Genomic DNA, 25,297 nt, shown 5'->3' with positions numbered 1-25,297 from the left:
TCCTTAGCTAACTTCTTGGCTAAGTACTTTATGAAGAAAAAAAGTTTTTGTATTATTACTTAGCTAACTTCTTGGCTAAGTAGCTTGCTAAGCTAACTACTTAGCTAACTTCTTGGCTAAGTAGTTAGCTAAGTAGCTTGCTAAGCTAACTCCTTAGCTAACTTCTTGGCTAAGTACTTTATGAAGAAAAAAAGTTTTTGTATTATTACTTAGCTAACTTCTTGGCTAGGTAGCTTGCTAAGCTAACTACTTAGCTAACTTCTTGGCTAAGTAGTTAGCTTAGCAAGCTACTTAGCCAAGTAGTTAGCTAGGTAATAATACAAAAACTTTTTTTCTTCATAAAGTATGAGAGGCAAAATGGAAATAATGATCTGTTGTTATCAAAACCAAGATATTTAAAGAATACTTGGAATATTCAATCATAAAATAAGTTGATATCAAAAGATATAGCAGAGAAACACACAGGAGCATTAAATAACATGAAGGGAATGCGGGTCATTTTTTACCCATGTTGGCCATTAGAAGGGGTTAAAAAATGTTGTGCATCAAAGTTATTCACTTTCTAATTCTACACATAGTGACTTTAAGTCAACTGAATGTTTTTTAGATCAGATCCGTCTCAGACTGTTAGTTTGAGGACAGAAAAAAGATTTTCAGTGCGTTCAGCTACAAACTGTTGCTTCTCCTTTTAAAAATGAAAAACATGTTGCACCCATCACTATTGTTTTAAAATGAGACAAAAGAAAGTATCTGCAAGTACTGTTTGCAGAAATATGTGTGTGTATATTTCATAACAATTGATATTAATATGTATGAGTGCCTTGACAACAAAGGAAGCGGTAGAAGGGCAGTGAATGGCAGTCGGTAGCTGAGTAAGAGGAAAATGAAAGAAGAGACGAAGAGATGAAAAGAGATGCTGAGGAGGAGAGAAATGGTCAAGAAGAGACAGAAGGAAAGAAAAGTGTAGCCTGAGGAGTGAGGGGGGGGTCTGGGCCATTACATCACCGCTGCAGTGGCTGACAACACCAACATTACAACTCTCTCTTTCTACAGACTACAGGAACAGACACACAACAACATCAACATTATAACTCTTTCTCTACAGACTAGGGTTGTCACAATACTAAAATTTTCAACTTGATACCGATACTCAGGAAAATATTCGATACTCGATACTAGTTTCGATACCACAAGGATGAAAACAAAGAACAAAGAAGATGTAAAAATGAACAGAACCACAGGTTAAATATTTATAATAAAAAACAGTTGTACAAAAACAAACTGCAACTATGATAACAAGCTTCAGGTCTGAGGTAGTACAAAAAATAAATAAATAAATACAATAAACAATAACAATTAGAACAATATTTTGAGGTTGTATGCTGTGCACAATATTAGGCAAGCTTGATAAGTCGACTTTTCTCTGCTTCATTCTGGGACTTCAAGAGAGAAAATAACACTTTTCAGTCTCCAACATTTATGTAAAGTTATTAACTCTTAATGCTTATGTATTCTGACACTGTGTCAATTAACGTAATATGGGCATACCACATGCTTGATTTATTTATTTACGTTGTTTATAATCATTAACGTGACGTCAGCCTTTAATTGCTAGCTGCAGCTAACGGCTAATAATAACACGGCTAACATTAATGCTACGATAACATCAGTAATAGGTCAGTTTGAAACGAAAGGTCGGGGGGTATCGATACTTTTGAAAATGAGTATCGTATCCAGAAACAGTGTTTTAGTATCGATACTTTTTTGAGTATTGATACTTTTGACAACACTAGTACAGACTACAGGAACCACCACACAAAAACATGAGCTTATCACTGGCTCACTCTCTTTATAGTCATCAAAAATACTATTAAATTCAGCATCCAAACACAGAGACGGTGGAATGTCTGTCGTCATATTTTATGACGTCATCACCCTAAAAAGACACTTTTTAAAATCCTTAAACAAATCCTCAACTTGAGTAAAGTGATTAATAGGATTAAGTGAGTTAGTATCGTAGTGGAACCTCAGATTCAGGAGGAACAACGCAGCTTTCATCCTGTTGGTGGAACAACGGACCAGTTCTTTACCCTTGCGAGACTTCCGTTACAGTCCATAATTGATCATCGATAATCAGACAGATAATATGGGTAGTAGCCTATACTATGTATTTTTCTTTACAGAAATTTTAATTATCAGGAATGTAGGAAGTGGTTGGAAGTTACAACTTGACTCCAAAAGTGAACTTGTAAAGCACTTTAAATAATAAAAACTGAAGCCACATTTATCAGACCAGTAGTATTAATTGATGAAAAAGTAACACAAAGTTACTATGTGTGTAATATAAAAAAAATTGAGGATGTAACGCATCGTGATGCATCGGGAAATCAAATCGAATCATTTCTATAAATACACGGTTGCCCATAAAGTTGGAATAACTTTTCTTTTTTTTTTCTTAATTGTGGCTTCATTTTCATTGTGATATGTCTGGAAGAGATTAATTAATAAAGTTTTGAGAAGATATTATACACTTTTTCTGTCAACAATGAATCAAATTGTCACAATCATTTTATGGAAATAGGTAAAAAATAATTAATTCCAGCTTTATAAGCAACCGTGTATTATAATACTAATAATATTAGTGGCTTATCTGCAACTGTGCAGAACATCCAGTTTAAAACAGAATGAATGACATACAAAACAAATTAAATTAAATTAAAACAATTTAAAGGCACTTAACCGACAGGATCAAATGCTCCAAGTCCTCATAGGAATATGAAAAGTATATTATAGGAGTTTAAATAGTTTAGAATGATAAAATAAGTGAACTTGTGCTCATGTTTCTATTTTTATTTTGAATAATTCAGAACTTGGATGGCATTTCTCACCATCACACTGCTTACATGTTTAATGCAGTCCTGTTGAATAATATAACACATCTTCTGACACTTTCATGACCCAAAAAATATAGTGATCAGTAATAAAGTTAAAATTTATGCTCTTTTATTTGATCTCAGATACAGATTTGGTTCAATGAAACATTAAAAACAGGGTTTCTTATCCCCAGGACTTGGAAAAGTTTTGCTCCAAAGATTTATGTCCAGGACCTCAAATAAATTAGTTAAAAGCAATGTTTAAAAAAAAGGACTGTCATGTGTATGAAATGTAGAAATTATATATACATACTATTTATGTGCAGTGGCTTGTCATTTATAACGGGTCAAACAGCTGATAGACGAACTGGATAAACACAAAATGACCAAAAAAAGACACAAAACGACCAAAAAATGATCTAAAAAAGATACAAAATTACCAAAAAAGACACAAAATTACCAAAAAAAGACACAAATTGACCAAAAAAAGACACAAAATGACAAAAAAGACACAAAGTTACCAAGAGGATACAAAATGACCACAAAATGATCTAAAAAAGACACAAAATGACCAGAAAATTATCTAAAAAAAGACACAAAATGACCAGAAAATTATCCAAAAAAAGACACAAAATGACCAGAAAATTATCTAAAAAAAGACACAAAATTACCCAAAAAACAACAACCCAGAAATCATCTCGCGACCCCAATTGGGGTTCGGGACTTCAGACTTTTTATTTTATTTATTTGTTAGTTATTTGTCCATCCATTATATACGATATGGATGATATGACATATTCAGGTAGTAATTAAAACCGGCCTGTGGCTCGCTGACCGTTTTCTTATTCGTAATTAGAATAAACCGATTTTGTGTGTGTATGTGTATGAAATGTAGAAATGATATATTTATATATATATATATATATATATATATCCTCTCTATGTGCAGTGGCTTGTCATTTAATATGGGTCAAACAGCTGATAGACGAACTGGACAAATGGAAGAGATGTAAACAAGGTGAAATGTGGCCGGGTCAGGAGTGTGACGGAGGGGTGAGGAGGAGAGGAGAGGAGGAGGAGAAGAGAAGAGGAGGAGGAGAAGAGGAGAAGAGAGGCTAAACTAACAGGAGAAGGTCAAACAGACGTGCTGGGAAATGCCACTAAGGTTTCCCCTCATAGAGACAGCAGGAGAGAGAGACGCAGGGAAGACTTACATGTTCTCACATCAAATACTCAGAGACACAGAGTTGAAAAGGAGAAAGAGAGAGAGAGAGTTGAGAGTAGTTATGTTATAGTGTCCTTTAAAAAAATTGAAACATTTAAAAGAGAGAATGAAGTTTATGCATTTGTTTTAAATAAAAGTAACAGTAATAGATTTTTTAAGACCTTTCAGCATTGTATTTAAGACATTTTAGGAAATTTTAAGTTGATTTTAGACATTTTAAGGGCTTAAATTAAAATTATTAGATTTTAGATGTTTTAAGAAGAGAGACAGAGACAGACAGAGAGAGGTTGGTGGGGGTGAGGTGGGCTAAAGTACACAAAGGAGCTGAACGATCAATATCTAATGTAGATCTAGGAATATTTGAGAGACAGTCGTATGAAAGAGTGCCAGTGAATATAAATACTGTCACCTGTAGTCACTTAGGACATCTAAAAAGTCAATTAAATATGAGGAAAGACTCGCTGACATGCTGTCAAACTGCTCAGAGCATTTTCAACATTTCCTGCACAGAAAAACTGTTTTCATATTAACATTGTTGTTGTGTTGTTATGCTTGTGTGTGGACCTGCACTGGGGGACAATAATTAAAGTCAAACATTTGTGTATTATGAAACACTGGTAAAGCTTTTTATCCTCTTCCTCCAAAAGAAACTTTGATACCCTCAACGTTTACCATTGCTGACTAGTTGCAACAGCACAGAAAACAGATACTAGTAACCTCTGATTCTGGCCACTTTCTCTATTTCAAAAACATTATGCTTTAGTTGCATGGGGAATATAAGAAATACAAGAAAATGATCACACAAGAGGTATAAACTAAAACTTGCTGATTCTTTTTTTTTTTGCTGAATCATATCACTGAAACCAACCAACCAATGGCTCTGAACACCACCATGATAGTTGCTGGGTAGATTTTTTTTTTATCAGTTAACATCAATATTCTGTTTTTCAAAATAACTGCAGCCAAATGTCTTTAAAATATAGGGGCCCTAACCAGGAAATATCAGTCATTTCCTTTTAAGGGCACACTTTCACATCCCAGTAATCTAAATAACTCCTGTTGGAGTTCACAGTAATGATTATTATCACAACTAGGTCAACACTGAGTATATTGTGAATGTGTTTGGTAAATGCAATTTTGTGGGCAATGTGTTACAGGAATAGTTGTTGGTAGTGTCTATGATGTAATAATATTACAAAAGACCAATTTTAACAAAATTGGCCTCTGAAAAGTATGTCATCTATTTGACTCAATACTTGGTTGTAGCTGTTTGACTTGAACTACTGGAAAATTACTTTTCCACATTTTAATATAGTGAGATGTTGTGATATTTGTGCCCTTTCACAGTGCAGTCTGGCGTTGCTGAACGAGGTGGGAGGAGACAATAGTGACGTACGACAGAGCAGCAGCATCGCTGCACAGTAGCACAGTGCTAACAGGCTAACAGTTAGCTCTGTAGCAGTACAGCGTGTATGTGCTAACAGGCTAACAGTTAGCTCTGTAGCAGTACAGTGTGTATGTGCTAACAGGCTAACACTTAGCTCTGTAGCAGTACAGTGTGTATGTGCTAACAGGCTAAGAGTTAGCTCTGTAGCAGTACAGTGTGTATGTGCTAACAGGCTAACAGTTAGCTCTGTAGCAGTACAGTGTGTATGTGCTAACAGGCTAAGAGTTAGCTCTGTAGCAGTACAGTGTGTATGTGCTAACAGGCTAACAGTTAGCTCTGTAACAGTACAGTGTGTATGTGCTAACAGGCTAAGAGTTAGCTCTGTAGCAGTACAGTGTGTATGTGCTAACAGGCTAACAGTTAGCTCTGTAGCAGTACAGTGTGTATGTGCTAACAGGCTAACAGTTAGCTCTGTAGCAGTACAGTGTGTATGTGCTAACAGGCTAACAGTTAGCTCTGTAGCAGTACAGTGTGTATGTGCTAACAGACTAACAGTTAGCTCTGTAGCAGTACAGTGTGTATGTGCTAACAGGCTAACAGTTAGCTCTGTAGCAATACAGTGTGCATGTGCTAACAGGCTAACAGTTAGCTCTGTAGCAGTACAGTGTGTATGTGCTAACAGGCTAACAGTTAGCACTGTAACAGTACAGTGTGTATGTGCTAACAGGCTAACAGTTAGCTCTGTAGCAGTACAGTGTGTATGTGCTAACAGGCTAACAGTTAGCTCTGTAGCAGTACAGTGTGTATGTGCTAACAGGCTAACAGTTAGCTCTGTAGCAGTACAGTGTGTATGTGCTAACAGGCTAACAGTTAGCTCTGTAGCAGTACAGTGTGTATGTGCTAACAGGCTAACAGTTAGCTCTGTAGCAGTACAGTGTGTATGTGCTGCAGCAGGATGTGTTCAGTTAGTGATCTCCGTTTGTTTACAACAAGCACCGGACACTCTGTGTACAGTTAGCGATGCCGGTTTGTTTACAATAAGTGGCTGACGCTGTGCACAGTTTGCAACAGTTGTTGTGCAGCTGCTGAACAGTGATTGGATGACTGTTGAACCAAGTGGGAGGTGTGTGTTAGACGTTTCAAGGTGGTCCCGCTTCCAACAAATCACCTGATCACACACACACACACACACACACACACACACACACCTGTCTGCAGAGCTGACCTCAGGCTGTCAATAATAACCTTCTCACATTGATAACTATCTTAGGCTGGTGTTTGGGATTATTGATTTGGGATCGCTAAGTGGTCTGAAAGTTTCAAAAACAATCTCACGGCAATGTTTCAACAAAATTAAATCAAGTGTGAATGCATGAGCAAACAGCAGCATGACCTCACTTACACAGTGAGCACGCCAACCCCCAAGATAGATGTGTTAAAATACAACTTGGCTTGCTTTACCTTCACCAGCCATTAATTACATCTGCCTCCCCATTATTGGTCAGGGAGAGCAGTTGGCTTGTGTGATCACATAGTTTTACATCGGGCCAGTTAAGGACAGCCGATCAATTCGCTTTAACACTACAGTTTGGGTTAATCTACTAATAATAATGAATAAAAACAGCCAAAACATTGCTTAAGAAGATTATCTGCTTATTTTGTAACATAAAAGCATGCCATATCAATAAATGGGTGCACAGAGTTCAACTGATGTTTGATGTTTACATGTTATGCATTACCTTGATAGAAAGGAGGGCACTTTTGGGTGCAAATTGCTTGCATTAGGATGAAAGTGTTAAATTAGAGTTCTCAAGATGATGGAGGCATGAGAAGGCTGAGGAAATGTCAGTGAAGTACACACAGCCGTTATTCACCAGAGAGCTCACAGTGCTACAACTTAAGAAAACACATGCAGATACACAAAACACAAATTGAGAAAACATCTTCATCAATTTGACAAAACAAGCATTTAGAAAACACTGCAAAGACCACAACACAACAGAAATGTTTCCAGAGGACACTAAAAAGTGATGCACACGTCTGGACACGTTTGTGATATTATCAAGTTATTTCAAGAGAATTATAATTTCACCTTATAACGTTATAACGATCATAGCGTGCTAACATTAATGGCCGATCGATAGCATGCTAGTGTTAGCCGCCAATCAACAGCATGCTAACAATAGCCGCCGATGGATAGCATGCTAGTGTTAATGGCCGATCGATAGCATGCTAACATTAGCCGCTGAACGATAGCATGCTACCTCCTTTCGAGCTTGCAGAAAGTGTCCGTTTTTTTCAATTCTTTTGCTTTTTTGTTTTGTTTTTTATTTATTCATCTATTAATATTTAAAACTTGTTTTTTTTATTGCTTGCATGTTCGAAATAAAGACAATCAATCAATCAATCAATGCTAGTGTTAACTGCCGATCGATAGCATGCTAACATTAGCCGCTGAACGATAGCATGCTAGTGTTAACTGCCGATCGATAGCCGGCGATCGATAGCGTGCTAGCATTAGCGGGCTAGCAAGACCAATACCAACTTGTTGCTGTTGAGAGAGACCAAGTAAAACATGTATCATTCATTTATTTGATTTGTTTAACTGCAATGTGATTGATACGTGCTAGCGGGCTAACGCTATATATCAAATTATAACATGAAATTATAATTATCTTGAAATAACATGATCATATCACGAGCGTGTCCAGACGTGTGCATCACTTTTAAGTGTCCTCTGGAAACACTTCTGCTGTGTTGTGATCTATTTGCAGCTCTTTTTCTTAATGTGTTGTGGTCTTTGCAGCAATTTCTAATTGCTGTGCTTGTTGTTTTTTTTTCAAATTGATGAAGATGTTTTCTCAGTTTGCTTGTGTGTTGTGTATTTTGCATGCGTTTCCTTAAGTTGCATCGCTGTGACCGTATGATTGTGCAGTTTTAACCGGAGGGATCAAAAGACAAAAGATCTGACGTTGGTGAGTTTCTCTTAAAAAAAAAAAAAAAAAAAAAGGGTGGTGGACAATTTCTACTTTCCCCTTTTCATTTGTCACATCTACTTGGCAGCGATGTGACCAGACTCGACACCAGAAATTAATTTTGACAAACCGAGTGAATCTACAGCGTCTCAATTAGTGGATACTCTAACACTCTGCACCTGAACCATCTGAAAGTAGTGAAACTGCCCCGCAGAATGACTGTCTGGGAGTGTCTAGACATGTCCACACACACACACACACACACACACACACACACACACACGAGCCACTAATAAGCCTGTTTACATACACACTCAACAACAATGACTAAACCAATGGAAGACAGAAAGGCGTATGCTGGGGGTCTTGGGTGATTAATAAAAACATTAACAATAAAGAAAAAAAATCTCACACACACACACACACACACACACATTCCTCAGCATGACAAGGTGACTAGGATGGACAAAGAAGCAGGTGGGACATCACAGAGATGAATCTGATTTTTTCTTTCTGTCCTCCCACAAAATTACAATAGTGTCTATATGAAGCCAGCATGGTGACGCAGCATCTTTGCAGCAGCACCCAAAGGCATATGCAGGGACGAGAGCGAGGGAGAGACAGAGAGAGAGAGAGAGAGAGAGAGGGTGACATCACAAAACAAAGAGAGAGAAAAAGAGAGAGAGAGAGAGAGGAGATAGTGAGAGACTCACCAGGCGAGATGGGATGTTGTCCACAGCTCAGAAGAAAGGCTAACATCCGAGACCTGAAAGGATGAGAGAGGATAAGGGGAAAGAACAGTAGTGAGAGAGAGAGAGAGAGAGAGAGAGAGAGAGAGAGAGAGAGAGAGAGAGAGAGAGAGAGAGAGAGAGAGAGAGAGAAAAGGGAGAGAGAGAGAGAGAGAAAAGGGAGAGAGATTAGATTTGGCTGCCAGTACTTTGGGAGTGCAGTGGCAGGTGGCACCTTGGTTAAACACACACACTATACACACACACACACACACACACACTATACACACACCAGACACTATACACACACACTATACACACACACACACACACGAGCACACACTGTCAGTGTATGTTTGAGACAGATGGGAGGAGAGGGGAAGCAGCAGAGGTGAGACAGTAGTAAGGAGTGTGGAGGTGAGAGGATGAGTGAGAACGGTTCCAATCAGTTGGATCTAAAGGAAGCTTCGAGATATCAACCCACCGGGAATAACAGGGACACAGAGAGAGAGATAAAGGGACAGAAAGAAAGGGAGAGCTGGTCAGTGTGTGTGTGTGTTCTTGTACTTCCTACATAGTGAGGACCGACCGGAATATGTTTTTAAACAACAGAGTAAGGACATTTTTGCAAAGTGAGGACATTTCGGCCGGTCCTCACTTCTTTAAAGGCTTTTTTTTTTTGAGATTTCAGACTTTGTTTTAAGGGTTAAAGGTTACATGATGATGATAATTAACTGAAACTGTATTGTGTGGTTACAAAACTAACTAAAATTATAGTGAAAATGTCCTTCGTTTTCCTCTTTGTCAACTTTTTTCATACATAATGAAGATGGATCAGACAAAGGAAATAAAGGCAAAATTTACTGTGACCTCTTTTAATCTCCCACCCAACAAATACCCCATTACAAAAACTACAACTAAGAAAAACTAAAGCATTAAAAAAAAATACTAAATTAAAACTAGCAAACTGACTCTAAAATCTCATTAAAACTAACAACTTCACAATTCCAAAGAGGGCCCTCACAAAGATAGAAGTACAAGAATATGTGTGTGTGTGTGTGTGTGTGTGTGTGTGTGTGTGTGTGTGTTCTTGTACTTCCTACATAGTGAGGACCGGGACACGTTTAACCAACAGAGTGAGGACATTTTGGCCGTTCCTCACTTCTATAAAGCCATTTGAGCTGTTTATATGTTATTTTAATAATAAAATAATATAATACATAATGATTACTTCAGTGCGATGTTTTGTTAACACAGCCTGAAAGTCTATTTGATTTGTTTTGGTCGTAGTTTATTCATTAATGTTTTATTTATCTAGGATAGTTTAATATTTCTTTTCCACATTTCTATTCTAATGTTAAATATTCTCGAGAATAAAAAAATAATTCCTGTGGAAAAAGGATGTACTTATTATGCTGTAATATGGTTATGAAACTAAAAAAAGCATTTAGCTGTGATGGTGAAGGTTAGGGTAAGGAGCTAGGGAATTCACTATTCTAATGAAGGTCCTCACAAAGATAGAAGTACGTGTGTGTGTGTGTGTGTGTGTGTGTGTGTGTGTGTGTGTGTGTGTATGCCACGATGTGTAGCATTCATTCAACTGCATCCGAAAAAACTGAGAAGCTTCTCTCTCTCTCACACAAACAAACAAAGCTTCACATGTGGGGAAACAACACCATGCAGCTCCATTTAACACATACACAGGAGCACACACACACTAGTTGGCTTCAGTCCAACAGCCACAGTATGAACACACTGATACACACACACACACACACACACACACACACACACACACACACGCACACTGCAGGTCAGTGTGTGTCTCTGAGCCGGAGGGCACTGAGTTCATGTCAGAGTTAACGGCAGCGGAGCAGGAAGAGCCCACACCAGGAATACACAACAGGAGGCCAGGGGGCCGGTTAATAGACAAATATTCATAATATATATCACATAAAATTATTTAAAAATAAATGGCCCATTACTCATCTTTCTTTGAAGGTTTTTTTTTTCTTTTAATTGACTGACGTGGGTCGTTACTGGGACTTGAGGCTCTAAATTGGTGCTTTATTTATGCACACTAGCACCTTATTCATATTCAAAGTGCACAACAAAATTGGGAAAATCAGTTTATTCTAATTATGAATAAGAAAATGGTCAGCGAGCCACCTGGCCCCATATCGCAGGCTAATTTTAATTATTAACTGAATAACTCATATCATCCATATCGTATATAATGGATGGACATATAACTAATAAAAATAAATAAAGTTAAAAGCCTGAATAAAAGAAAAATCACACAAATAACCTTCAAACTACGGCTGGGCGATATGGACCAAAAGTCATATCTCGATATATTTAAGCTGAATATCGATACATGTCCAGATATTTTTTATGTTCAGTCAAAGCCAAATATGACATATCACCAGTAGTTTTATTGAAACCGTTTATTTAAGTGAATTTATTATATATCAAAACATGTGCTTTGATCAGGATCGGTGTGCTATTACTTTTCTCTACAGAATACGGACATAAGTCGCGAAAAATTGCCCAAAATTTTGCATTGAAATGAATGGGACGGCCGAAAAAAAATGAGCGAAAAAGAACAATAATTGGAGATTTTTAAACGTCTACTCCTCCGGCATAATTTCACCTAGAGACTCCATTTAAACTTTAAACAGTAGACACAAGTCTTGTGTATCGGTGTATTAATCCACGTTTCGATAGGTCATATAGTTTTTTATCAATCCCTGTTCAATGACCATGATCATTTTTGGAGAAATTCTGAGATTATAATGGGTGTGTATTGCACGGAATGTTCGTGTCACAGTGTGTGACATCATCGCCAGAGTGTAGAGGGAGAGAAAAAACTGTCAAAAAATAAATTTGCAAACTGCGCTCCAGGCCGCAAATTCCACTCTACAGAAATAATTTATACATAGAAACGTAGGAAAATTAGTCTTCTCCCTCACAATCCTCTGGTAAAGCTGTCAGAGTTATAGTTTGGGCGTAGGACGCGCAGATGATCCACCAACACCACCAACAGCCTCATTGGCTCCCATATTAAAAACGCAGGAAGATTTCTGTAGAAAAGCATATTTAACAGTTTTTCAGATCGTTCTTACAAAGCTATTTCTTCATTTTTCTTCACAAAAAACATATGTAGACTTTCAGGAAGAACTCAGGATGCTCAAAGTGAAGTCGGATCAATGATAGGTATTATGGTTTTGCCAAAAATGCTTTCTGTTCGAGGCCAGAAATTTCAGCTTTGACTTGTTCAATTGTCATAAAAACACAGACAAGCCTTTGTACTGTAAATGTCTGACACAGTCAACCAGTAAGAGAGTCTGCCTGAGCTTGTTTCACAGCTTCATCAGACTAACGCCACTCTGGATCTGATCAACATGAAGTCAGCTCTCAGAAACAACCGTTTCCACTGTCGCAGCAGCATGTCTGTCTGAATTTACATCATCATTTAAAACGTCTCGAAATCAGTCACCTTCTACCCTTCATGTGAAATGGTTCCAACAAGAACAATTTATGCAGAATATCTTGCTTTTCTTAAGACCACGTAGTGGTTTATAAACCAGTTAAACACCTTATTCTCTGGGTGAGACATAAGAAACATCCATACACTTTAACATGTGTTTATCCTGACTAGACTGCCCTTTGCAGTTCACTCCTGATGGATGAGGACTAACAAGTCCTCAGAGACCTCAGCAGGCTTCCTGCTCGGCTTCCTGCCCGTCCTGCTGTTATTAACAAGGACTTTTCTTAATCTGATCAAATGGTGTTTGACAAAGACGCTGGATGCCACACATGACACAGCTCCTGATGAACCTGAACCTGGTCAATGTGTCAAAGAGATGACATCTGCTCTGTAAAAAGTTTAATTATTTTCAGCAGGTAGTGCCAAAGTGTTGATAGATGCAGGTGACATCGGATGTGACGGCCGTGCATTGACGTCAATGACACAAAAGGTAAATAAAAACAAAAAAAAGCAGAAATAGTTGTCTGTTGACTTGAATACACCAACAAACACAGCCCTCTTTACAGGGCTTTTTATTTTTAATTACATATATAAATATTAGGGCCGGGACTCGATTAAAAAAATAATCTAATTAATTAGAGGCTTTGTAATTAATTAATCGAAATTAATCGCATTTTAATCGCATATAAATATTTGACCTGAGAACAGTGAGAAGTCATTTTTTTCACATGGATTTTTAGTATACCATTGAATAATGACTGAATACATAAGCTTAAGTAACAAAAATATTGTTTATTTTTGTTCAAGTCCCAAAAAAAGACACAAAAAGACACAAAATGACTAAAAAAAGACACAAAATAACTAAAAAAGACACAACAAAATACACAAAATGACTAAAAAGACACAAAATGACCAAAAAATACACAAAAAAGACACAAAATGACCAAAAAAGACACAAAATAACTTAAAAAGACACAACAAAATACACAAAATGACTAAAAGACACAAAATGACCAAAAAATACACAACAAAAGACACAAAATGACTAAAAAAAGACACAATATGACCAAAAAAGACGCAATATTACCAAAAAAAAAACCACAGCAGAAGACACAAAATAACTAAAAAAGACACAACAAAAGACACAAAATGACTAAAAAAAAAGACACAAACACAAAAGACTAAAAAATGACAAAAAAAAGACACAAAATGACAAATGTCAGGTTGGGTTTTGTGTCGTTATTTTCCAGCCTGGAGGAACCAGCGAGCTGTTTTGACTGATAAAATGATCTTTTTTGCAGGTTTATTCATCGAAAGGAAAAGCATGGAATTAAACTGTGATTGTGATGAGATTAGATTTAAGCAACTTAATCAAAAAAAAAAAGAAAGAAAGAAAGGCAGGAGACAGACATGTGAAAACTTGATCCAGTTTATGTTTGCGTCTGCAAAATCCCTGAAATGAGATTTGGAAATCAAATTATCTGCTATCGTCAGAGGACATCAACAACCAGAGGAATAATAAATGGATTTATTCCCAAGGGCACTTAGCAGCAAAAAAAAAAAGCTTTGTCTTTAAATGGCAAAAATGAAAAGGCTTGTATAGGACAAAGAACTGGTGCTTTATCCTTATTATGTCGACTAATGATGACAGAGAGGAAGTCATTTTATTATTATTTTTATTTATGTGAAAGAATGCAACACACGTGTGTCATCAACTGGTATCAGGATGGAAACTCAGGTATTATATGGTATTAAATGACCACTAGCTTTATGTTTCAGGACAAAATCTAATAACTATCACAACTCTTTGGTCTTCTGCAGGTGTCATCTGCAATTAAAGGAAAAGGAAATTTAATAATTTAAATGTTGTGTAAATTTTTAGCACACAATGTGTTATTTTTCTTTTCTTTTTTCCCCATGCGTCTGGATAGATTGACATAATACATGTGTCATCTGATTGGGGGAGAATAGTTTGTGTTTATCAACAAAAAAACTTGATAAAAATGTATATGATAGTACATTAAATAGCCTTAAAAAGAATAACAAGTAATATTTATATATTAAATGAATATATCAAGTTTAAAAGTTTAATGTAGGGCTGGGCGATATGGCCCTAAAAGAATATCACGATATTTCAGGCTATTTTTGCGATAACGATATTCTTGACGATATTACGAAATACTTAAAAAGATATAGAAAATGTGGGTTTTTTTTAGTCTGTATAAATAAATAAAAAATCTAAAATGTAGTTTAAAGTGCAAATCTCAACAGTTGCCAAATATATGTGTATGAACAAATAATAAAAATAACCATTTAGGGGTTTCGGGGGCATATTTTAATGACATTTTGTAAAGGAAAATAAAGGTTCTTGTACGTTTTATTTAAGGCATCTTATTTTGACAGTCTTCTTGTAAGTTCTGTGGTCTGTTAACACACTGTGCTCTTATTTTGAAAGCTGCATGTGTTTAGCGACAGAGAGTAAGTAGCTTTTTGTGATTAAAACAACTTTAATTGTTAGTTAATATTAACCTTACGCCACTACATCAAGAAGTAGGAATATTGCCAATATCATGAAATGCATTTTTTTAACCAAAAAAAAATATACCGATATTATTGTGAACGATACGATTTGGCACACCTCTAGTTTAACGGCCATTTTTTTTGTCATCCAGTGGATTCAGACGTGGTTAACACATTAACTGGTAGTTTTTGGTAATTTTCAGTTACACATTATCAACATATAATGAGTTAAAATGACACAATTTGTGTGTTAAAATGGCTCACACATTTATTGTGTTAAATTTGACACAACATGTGTAGTTCCTAAGCACAAAACTCACTACATGTGTTAAAATTCTGCACAACATGTGTGATTTTTAACACGTCTCTTTTTGCAGTGTAGCTTTATGTTCCTATTCCTGCATTTTGGTAAATCAGAAGTAGACTGTGCTCTCCTAGAAAAGAAACTAAAGCTTCTTATGCCAACAGGATATACACCCCAGGTGGCAGCGGGACAAAGGAAGCCGGCCAATAATTAGAGTGAGGAAAACTCCAGGAGGAATAGAGAAACAGCTAAAAGAGAAAAAAATATGCCATAAATCTCTCTGCCTCTAATCAGAGTCCATTAATCTTTGTTTTTCTCTCAAGTCTAAGAAACTTGCCAACTCAAGCATTTATAACAGACCTGGGCATTGGGCGAGAGGTTACCCAGAAATTAGAAATCAATACAACCGCAGTGCTTTTATTTTGAAGGCGATTTACGTATAAGTTACCTGAGTTACCTAGGTAACCTTGTCAAAAACACCTATTGCTTTTTGCATAAAGTTAATAAATTAACAATTAACAAGTTAATACATTCCTTGGTCACCTTGAGAATCCACTGTAAGAAAACAATAACAAACATTAGCATTAGCACTTGAGCTAACAAGCACTTTTACTATAGTTATGACAACAAATATAGCCACTAATATATATGACAGAAGAAAATAAACTTTAACAAACCTTGTGTCCTGTCAGTCAGCCACTATAGAAGCCTTTTTCATACTTTATATCAACTTTATATGAATTACGACGCACTCGTTATTATTTACTGTTCGTTTTTCATTTAAAGGTTCCACCTGTTATTTCCTGTCACTACCTTTCAAAATTAAAGCACCCGTTTCACACTGGACAGCACCTTTTCAAAATAAAAGCATCACACCATTGTTAAACACCTAGAAAATGTACAAACATGAAAAACAATCTGTATAATATAAAAACACCAATAGAAACCTTACTAAATGTCATTTACAGTTGTGTTTAAAATAAATGTTAAAGTGATATAGTGATTGGAGTATTTACTACTTTTTAATGGTATATTTCATTTACTCCACATTAACAGTCTTATCATAACATGTATTCTTCTCAGTAGCAGCTCAAAACCAGATAATTTACTGTATTTTATAACGGACGCTTTTATTTTGAAAGGACAAAGCAGACTTCCTGTCGATCGTAAAACTAACTCAGTGAGATTAAACTGTAAAGAAAACGTCAAGGAGTTTAATGTTTTATGTTTTATCCCCCGAAGAGGCATGAGGTTAGTTTTTACAGTAATCTTCATATTTAAGTGTGTTTTGTGTTTAAATAAGTTTTGGATCAAATTAAACTCAGAAATTCATACTAGAGATAATGAAAACACAAAACGAATGCAGTAATTCATGCAAAAGGAGCCCAACCAAGTATTGAAAATGAAGATACTTTTCAGAAGCATGACATTTGTGTTTACAATATATAAATATTAAAATATATAAATATTTTTTTCACTGATCTTATGTAATATTCTAACTTTCTGAGACACTGAGTTTTGTGTTTTCATTATCTCTAAGTCAGAATCATCAAAATTATAATATTTCACTCTATGTGTAATGGATCTATATAATATACAACTTTCACTTTCTGAAATAACTGACAAAAAAATTGAACTTTTTCACGATATTCTAATTTCTAATAAGTGTGCTTATTCAGACTGACTCATGTCTGCGACCCATCGGTCTGTTCTGAGCTCAGTGAGGAGAAGGAGGTGTCGGGGCGAGCTCTCCTGTTTTTTTTTCCTCTGCCCTACTATTTTTCAAGAAGACAGGAAATTCCACAAGTGTGAAAAATGTCTCCTCAGCACCAGTTCTAAAACAGGATATAAATAAAGAAGAGAGAATGCGAACGAGAGGCAAACGTTCAGAGAAAGACAGAGAGTGGCGCCATGTCATCCATAACAACGACATGGTGAATGTACAGCAGTCAGGCTGCTGGCAGACACTCCATCACACTCTGAATATCGCTGAATATGGGCCTGGCTCACTACTCTACAAGTTAACCACCAAAAAGACCCATTTATTATTTATTTAGTAAAATTCTGGCTGCAACTTTTTTTCATCTTACTGGTAAATCTGTCTCCATTCTGGTGTTATTGCGAACAAAACTAAAAGGGTTAAAATACTTAAAGTTCTTGCACGTTTTCATGCATTATTCCCAGAAATGCAGCCGTATTTATGCCTTGCTGTACTGTGCTGTTTTACAGAAGGTGCATGTGTTTCTATGGGACTGCCTGGATGTTGGAAAAATTGAAACAGAAGCCAGCTGGTTGGGTCCTTCTAGGCCAGGGATGGGCAACTGGAGGCCCGGGGGCCGCATATGGCCCGCACCCTCACTTGAAGTGGCCCTCAGTACAACTACATGCATTTTATCATGAAATCTTAAAAGTGCAGTGTAAAAATACACAAAGTTAGTCTGCTGTTCTTGCACAGAAAACAAATAAATCACAGTAAGTAGATATTTTTTATTTGCTTCAAACCTTTTGTATTCCTATTTATACTGTTAAACATGCATTTGAGCATGAAATATGTTAAGTTACTGCACTGTAAACACATTAAAATTGCAGTTTCATCATATCTGGTTAAGTGCAAGGTCTAGGCCTCTGTGGTCAACCTTCAGCTGGGTGGAGTTTGAAAGATGCTGTTGTTAGAGATTAATAAAATTAACAATGGTCTGCATTATGACCTTTAGTAAATGCTGCTTAGAGGTGTATTTGGTGGGGCATAGAACACACATTTTATATGCTAGGCACAGCACACAGAAATAAGGAGTATCAACAGAAAGGACATACTGATAACGCTTTGCACATAACTACATATTTGAGGGAAAGCAGATGAAAAACTGAAGCACTCTTTGTGCTCCTGTGGTGTAAATCCATTGAAAATATAGATGTAATATAAGAAATTAATGCATGACATGGCAACAGGTAGGATTTCAGTTTTTATGGGAAAGGAAAAACTCATTAGACAAGTTAGCCTAGCATATCCGAAGCGGATGCTCTGGTTGATACGATAACATTAGAATAGGAATCTGACCTCCCAAGTGTGCTCTTATATCAAAAGTAGAACATAACAGGAAATTACAGGACATTGAACTTTAGTTACACAGAAATAGTGACACACGAACCTGCAAACTAAAAAGACGACACAAGGCGTTGTCTCCTCAGAGCTGTTCTGATCTTTGGATCTGTCTGTCACCTTTGACATCTGTATCTGTTTTTGATACCTACAATAAATCCCGCACAAGGCTGTAATTGGAATCTACCTGGTCGTCAAGTGTTTTTCTTTATAGATTTTCTACGACACTCCAATTCAAGGCCACGGGCCCAGGTGAAGACAGGCACTGACCAGGTGGAGACAGGCACTGACGAACACTAGACAAGATATAAAAGTGTGCTGTTAGCTTTTTTTTTCCTTCCACAGGGCGGTGTCCGGAAGCTGAAGCACCAAGAGGCTAGGACTAGCCTGCGTGCCAACGAAATGGGACGGGCCGAGTCTAAACCATGGTGCTGCCCCCAACAGTTTTTTACCAATCAGATATATAAAATAATAAATATTAACAAAATAAAGAATCAGATATGTTTAACAATGACATTTTCTCACTTGTGGTGCTGAGTCATGTGATGTGTGGTCATTGCCTTGCCCCCCTTTAGACGGTCAGATCGCTGTCACAGAGGACAGGTCACGTCAAGTGACAGACACGTTATGTTTTGATAAATCTTTCAAGAGATGAAGTAAACTAATCGAAAAGTATCGAAAGAGATGAAAAAAGGAGGAGGAGAAGAAGTCCTAATATAAAGGTAACATTATGTCATCTATTTTTAAATTCTGTTAAATCTCACCTAGGGCACCAAATGGGCTAGAGCCGGCCCTGGTCGCACATTTACATTATAAAACTGTGTAAAAGTAAGTTAGATATCCTTTTCTGGGAGGTGGTTACAGCTAACTGCTTATTTCTGATTTCTGAACAGAGAAGGTCCATTGACATGCCCACTCTTTCATTATTGTCTTGAATAAATAGTCAAAAAGATTTTGCTCTCCTCTCATCTGTTCTGCAAAAAAAAAACAACGAACTCTAACACTGTCTTGGACTGTTCAGCTGGAACACACATTGGAAATAGCTGCTAACCGTCACTGAGACGATAATACTTGAACAACAAAAGCATTTGTTAATTTGTTTCAATTAGATGGTGTCTTAATTAGCCTGGAAGCGTCAGAGAGGTCTATCCTGATGACACATTTGACATTATGGAGTTTGAGTGGCACTAATTAGATAATAAATCATATCTTCTATTGCTGGGATTAAATGGAGATGTGTTTATTTATCCCATGATGTTTAATGTTAGTTTAAAAATGGTGGCTATTAACACCTTCAATAAGAATAAACTGTGTTTTGCTGTGAAGAGGTTATTGTGTGAGGTTTATCAGTTTAACAGGTTCACTGCTGAATACAATGCCCACATAACATTCTGTTTGTTTCATTCATTTCATTTTTTTTAACCTGTATGGACTTAAAGAAAGGGATTCCAGCAGCATTCGTACTGTGGCACCAACTTTCGGGGCTTAAAAAATGAAGCCAACCAGGAAGTGCCAACAACTGCAGTTCCTCTACTGGCCACTTGAGGCTGTCTCCAAAACGAGTCAAACCCCATAAACCTCCATGTTAAAATGTGCAACTTTACAGCAGAAATAGGCATTTTTACAGCCTGGTAGAAGAAGAAAAAAGGTTTTAGTCTATAAAAAGGAGTTTTTATTCATTTATTTATTCATGTATTTATTTATTGGTAATTTTGTGTCTTTTTTAAATAATTCTGTGTCGTTTTTAATAATTTTGTGTCTTGTTTGGTAATTTTGTTTCGTTTTTAAGTATTTTAGTTTTTTTCTGTCATTTTGTGTCTTTTTTGGTAATTGTGTGTATTTTTTGGTCGTTTTGTGTCTTTTTGGGTCATTTTGTGTCTTTTTTAATAATTTTGTGTCTTTTTTAGTAATTTTGTGGTTTTTTTAATGTGTCTTTTTTAATAATGTGTCTTTTTGGTACTTTTTTAAGTAATTTCGTTTTTTTTCTGTGTCTTTTTTGGTCATGTTGTGTCTTTTTTTAGTAATTTTGTGTCTTTTTTTCAGTAATTTTGTGTCTTTTTTTTGTCATTTTGTGTCTTTTTTTAGTAATTTTGTGTCTTTTTTTTTTTTTATCATTTTGATACTGCCTCCAGCAGCCCCCAGGTAATTTGAGTTCGAGACCCTTTTTTAGTACTGTGTCATGTCTAAATGTTTTGGTGACAAAGACTGCTTTGAATTTTTTTACATAAAGCCACAACCTCGGGATCAAATAGCAAGAATTAATCCAGAGGAAAAGCATTAAATATTATGTAAGGAACGGTGTGAAAGAAATAAGAGCCATCTGCAGTTTAAAGCAGCTTAAATACATGCCGGCAGTCAAAAGAACTCTTGTCTTTCTCGTGTTTCTGCTGCATACAATAGTAGAGGAACGTTGTATGGATCATGTTATGGCAGTAAATCCCGTATCCACAATGCATTATTGTGTGAATGTGTATATTTTAGAGGGATAAAACATCCGAGTAAAGCACTGTGGCTCTTTCAGGAAAGTGTTTCCTCCACAGTCGACCAAAATAACCCCTAATTTCCATTCGTAAATGGAAACAGAGAAAAAGAAATCAACGGGGGGATTAGAAAGGAGAGAAAGAGAGTGAAACTCTGAACACAACCTTTTTTTACTCCAAATTATAGAAGTGAATTTCCGCTCCCTGTTCTCTTGCTGTTCAATGCATTTCATTTCTTTGCTTTGTTTAAAAAAAAAAAAGAGGAAAAGAGGAAAAGTAATAACGAAGGCTTCACACACATTAAAGAATAAATGACCTCGCTTAAATTAGATTTTTCTCTCTCTCTTTCTCCACTATTTCCCCGTTATCTCTCCCTCGGGCATGTTGTCCGCGACCCCCCGCTCACTGAACAGAATCTCACACATACAGTTCAGATCACCCAAAAAAGAAACAAAATGACCACAAAAAGACACAAAATGACCAAAAAAGACACAAAATGACTAAAAAAAGACACAAAATTACCAAAAAAGACACAAAATTACCATAAAAGAACACAAATTGACCATAAAAGAACACAAATTGACCAAAAAAGACACAAATTGACCAAAAAAGACACAAAATTACCAAAAAAGACACAAAATTACCAAAAAAAATACACAAAATTACCAAAAAAATACACAAAATTACCAAAAAAAAGACACAAAATCAGCAAAAAAAGACATAATTACCAGAAAAGACACAAAATTACCAAAAAAGACACAAAATGACCAAAAAAAGACACAAAATGACTAATAAAAGACACAAAATGACCAAAAAAGACACAAAATTACCATAAAAGAACACAAATTGACCATAAAAGAACACAAACTGACTGAAAAAGACACAAAATGACCAAAAAAAGACACAAAATCAGCATAACAAGACACAAAATGATCAAAAAAGACACAAAACTACCAAAAAAAGACATAAATTTACCAAAAAAGACACACAAAACAAACGTTTTGTCCCTTCCCCTTCCCGTCGTTCTCTCTCTGTGTCTCAGCAGCCACGTTGAAACAGAAAACCACCATGTGTCTTGAAATAAAACGTGCGCCCCGTCGGCGTCAGACGTTGTACATCTTCAGATGGTGGAGCTCTTTACAACAGTGGAAGCGTTTTCACAGCTTCTTTATGAGTTAGCGTGGGCTGCAATATAAACAGCAACCACTCAATTATACTAGCGAGCAGGCTGAGGAACACTCCCCAGGCTGTGATCTCACACACACACACACACACACACACACACACACACACACAGACACACACACCTACGGTAGCGTACAGTCACATAAACACATATGAACAGCTTGCGCCTGTGATCGCTCGCCATTGTTTGAGTGTATGTGGTTGAAAGGACAATGTTTAAATCGGTGGTCATGTTTTGTTGTTCTCTTTGTTAAAACCTGAGCCACCAGTTTTAAAGAGCAGCAGTGCGTTTGGTTTGTTCAGAGCTGAGGGGGCGGTTCATTCTGGAAACCAACTTCACTGACAACCATCTGGCTGAGCTTTGATACAGCAAGAGAACAAGAACAAGTCCTCTAGACCAGAAGTTCTCAACCTTTTTGGGTTGCGACCCCCCAATTTAATATTCATGTTGTCTCACTGAACAGAATATCACACGCACAGTTCAGATCACCAAAGAGACACAAAATGACCAAAAAAGACACAAAATGACCAAGAAACGACACAAAATGACTAATAAAAGGCACTACTGTTATACTGTGGATTTCTTCTTCTTCCTGTTCCGGACGCAATTTCGGCCCGCTACTAGTCCTACAACTTGAAGAGTTGCAGGACAAATTATATATCAAAACGTGCGGTTTGGTCGGGATCGGTGTGCTATTACTTTTCTCTACAGAATATGAATTTTTCGCGAAAAACTGCCCAAAATTTTGCATTGAAGTGAATGGGACGGCCAAAAAAAATGAGCGAAAAAGAACAATAATTGGAGATTTTTAAACGTCTACTTCTCCGGCATAATTTCACCTAGAGACTCCATTTAAACTTTAAACAGTAGACACAAGTCTTGTGTATCGGCGTATTAATCCACGTTTCGATAGGACATATAGTTTTTTATCAATCCCTGTTCAATGACCATGATCATTTTTGGAGAAATTCTGAGATTATAATGGGTGTGTATTGCACGGAATGTTCGTGTCACAGTGTGTGACATCATCACCAGAGTGTAGAGGGAGAGAAGAAATTGTCAAAAAATAAATTTGAAAACTGCGCTCCAGGCCGCAAATTCCACTCTACAGAAATAATTTATACATAGAAACGTAGGAAAATTAGTCTTCTCCCTCACAATCCTCTGGTAAAGCTGTCAGAGTTATAGTTTGGGCGTACGACGCACAGATGATCCACCAACACCACCAACAGCCTCATTGGCTCCCATATTAAAAACGCAGGAAGATTTCAGTTTGATGTAACAGTTTTTGTAGATCGCTCTAACAAAGCTATTTTTTCATTTTTCCTTAAAAAAAACCATATGTAGACGTTCAGGAAGAACTCAGGACGCTCAAAGTGAAGTCGGATCAATGATAGGTATTATGGTTTTGCCAAAAATGCTTTGTGTTCGAGGCCAGAAATTCAGTCCACCTCTGGCTGCTGTCACTGTCAGGTGTGAGTTAATTCTGTTGATTGCCTTTGATCTTTGATGTGATTACAGTCACAGATACCCACACACAGACACACACACACACACAGGTAACTTTATTTTCGCTACACACACTCTCACACACACACACACACACACACACACACACAAGAATCTCATCATAGTGTACACACACCGGCAGTAGCCCCCGTGGCCCTTTCAAAATTTCCCCAGAGGAAATTGTCTAGTTTACTTAATATTATATTTTTTGCACTGACGGGAGAGCTGTGCCTCAATTTCGTTGCCCTAATATATTTTTTTATACTACCGTGCAATGACAAGACTCTAAATCTAAATCTCTAAACCAATGTAAAAATGCAGTGAGAACACAGTCTGACAGATTTTTTTCAAAATTGTGAAACAAAAAAGGATACCATCCAACTAATGAGCAACGAGAAACAGGAATAACTTATCAGCTTCTCTGGCCAGACTCACAACAGGAACTTCATCATGCGATCATGTGCTCTGCAGCACATTAACACATTAACATACCTACAATTAACATGTATGACAGCTGGAGGTTATTATACATAATATATATTACACACGAGGCAGAGATAAAGCAAACAGAGAGTGAGGCATGCATCAGGTCAATATAAAACACTTCCTACATCTAAAACACGTCCTGTGTGATGCAGCCTTGATATAATCTCGTGCTCTGACCTACATGTGTTACTGTCGAGGTAATTTTAGCACTAAAACATTATTAAGAAACTGTGCTGACACACTTGAATGTCGTCCAATATTGTGTTCAGTGAATCCTACGTTAAACACCTTATGGGACTCACAGCAAAGCGCTTTCTATGGACCACTAGGGCAGCGTGTGTGTGTGTGTGTGTGTTCTTGTACTTCATACATAGTGAGGACCGGAACACGTTTTTAACCAACAGAGTGAGGACATTTTGGCCGGTCCTCACTTCTTTAAAGGCTTTTTTTCTTCGGGGACGAGGTTATTATAGTTAATGAAAACGAAACGAAATAACGAAAACTAGAATTGAAAAAATATTTTGTTCACTGAAATAAAAAATAAAAATGAGAGTTTTTAAAAAACAATCAATATCTAACTGTATTTTGTGGTTACAAAACTAACTAAAATTAGGCTCAAAAAGGCTTTTTGGAGATTTCAGACTTTGTTTTAAGGGTTAAAGGTTACATGATAATGATAATTAACTGAAACTGTATTGTGTGGTTACAAAACTAACTACAACTATAGTGGAAATGTCCTTCGTTTTCGTCATTGTCATGTTTTTTCATACATAATGAAGATGGATCAGACAAAGGAAATAAAGGCAAAATTTACTGTGACCTCTTTTAATCTCCCACCCAACAAATACCCCATTACAAAAAACTACAACTAATAAAAACTAAACTAAAACTAAAGCATTTCCCCCCCAAAAAAACTAACTAAAACTAGCAAACTCACTCTAAAAACTAACTAAAACTAACTGAATTTGAAAACAAAAATTCACAACGAAATTGAAACTAAAACAGATGAAAAATGTAAAACGATTACAACCTTG

The 25,297-nt window shown here is 36.6% G+C and overlaps 1 protein-coding gene across 8 annotated transcripts in view; it reads right to left on the bottom strand.

The window, feature by feature from the left end:
* Window positions 1-25,297, bottom strand: part of map2 (microtubule-associated protein 2) — a 165,080-nt gene that overhangs the window by 106,864 nt on the left and 32,919 nt on the right. For all 8 annotated transcript variants that reach the window (XM_059342262.1, XM_059342259.1, XM_059342263.1 and 5 more), the window contains exon 2: window positions 9,174-9,226. The gene's annotated coding sequence lies outside the window, so the exon portion shown is untranslated. The remainder of the gene's footprint in view (window positions 1-9,173; window positions 9,227-25,297) is intronic.

Source organism: Centropristis striata, chromosome 10 (assembly GCF_030273125.1).
Source record: "Centropristis striata isolate RG_2023a ecotype Rhode Island chromosome 10, C.striata_1.0, whole genome shotgun sequence".
NCBI lineage: Eukaryota > Metazoa > Chordata > Actinopteri > Perciformes > Serranidae > Centropristis > Centropristis striata.
This window is presented reverse-complemented; position numbering and strand designations above follow the sequence as displayed.